Genomic DNA, 1,324 nt, shown 5'->3' with positions numbered 1-1,324 from the left:
AAAAAACTTTTTGAGTCGAGAACCATCAAAACTGGAAATTCCCAGAACAGATCAGAGTGCAGAACAGGCAATCAAGTGGCTTCAAGATCTTTATGATGTTTGTAAAAAGGAGAAACTTCAGCTTCGATTTATTTTATCTAACAAAACATATTAATTCTTTGTTATGTTTAAAAATTTGCTAACATTCAGCACCCTTTTTCTTATACAGTTTGTAGTAACGCCTGCGCATGCGTAGAATTAAACAAGCAAGCATTTCCCGCTCAATTCATTCTCTTTCACGCTGGCCAGCGATTGAGCAGGGACGTGTGTTTAAAGCTGTCTCTACATCTTTCGGTCTTATACTCGACAGCTCATTATTCTCACCTCTAAAGATGTATAACAAAAGATTTGTATGTTTTACCCAGTAAATAAATGTTGTTTAAGTTGTTTAGTCTGGAGTTCAGCGTTCCGTCTATTTCTTATTTTATAGTAGAAAGTCAGGTATACAATCTAAAGGTGTATAACCCACTTTCTACTAAAAGTTATTTAAAATTGGAATTAACCTATAAAGGTAAAAATATGTATTGTTTTTAATTTTGTATGTTATTGAATGCTTGTAGTGGCCTCTGTCTTAAAATAGATTAGTTTCGAACCTTTGCATAGAAATATTTCAATTCAGTAATCTTAAAAATGTATAAATACACTTTTATTCCACATCTCTCTTGTGTTTACAAAGATTTAGGCAGCGGAAATACTGAAGTGTGAATCTAGTACCATTTAGTGATTATAGTTTAAAAAGCCCATAACGCCGAAACTACTTCAACTCGAAAGCTGAGATTTCACATATACTATTTCTGCATTGCATTGAGTCAGCACACCAAATTCGGTAAAAACTTGAGTAGGCGTTTGGGCCCCACTAGAATTTTTCATTATTTGGATCAAAAGTGGTGATCGATTTCCTAAGTCGGGGGTACGTATTTTTCAAATAAAGCAAAATAAATCTTAGTTTCCTGACTTTTATGAAATTGTTCATCGAATCACAGAATAGGGTTATTGTAAAAACGTCGGCATTCGCCATGATAGATCGCTGACCACTACATTTATATTTTTTTCTCCTTATTTCTTTCTGTGTTCCTTTCACTTGAAGAGCGTAGCTCGAACCGTCAGAGACTTTCTCTATTCCCGAGCGTTAAACTAATACATCCATTTGTTGTTTACACCACCTGTCTTCGTCTGTCGTTTTTTCGTAAATTCTCATATATATTTGTGTATGAGTATGTGTATGTGTGTATGTATGAATTTGTGTGTCTCTGTTCTTCCACCATCGCTTGACAACCGATGTTGA

Source organism: Octopus bimaculoides, chromosome 12 (genome assembly GCF_001194135.2).
Source record: "Octopus bimaculoides isolate UCB-OBI-ISO-001 chromosome 12, ASM119413v2, whole genome shotgun sequence".
NCBI classification, from domain to species: Eukaryota; Metazoa; Mollusca; class Cephalopoda; order Octopoda; family Octopodidae; genus Octopus; species Octopus bimaculoides.
The sequence above is the reverse complement of the archived record's forward strand: the minus strand, read 5'-3'. Positions refer to the sequence as shown.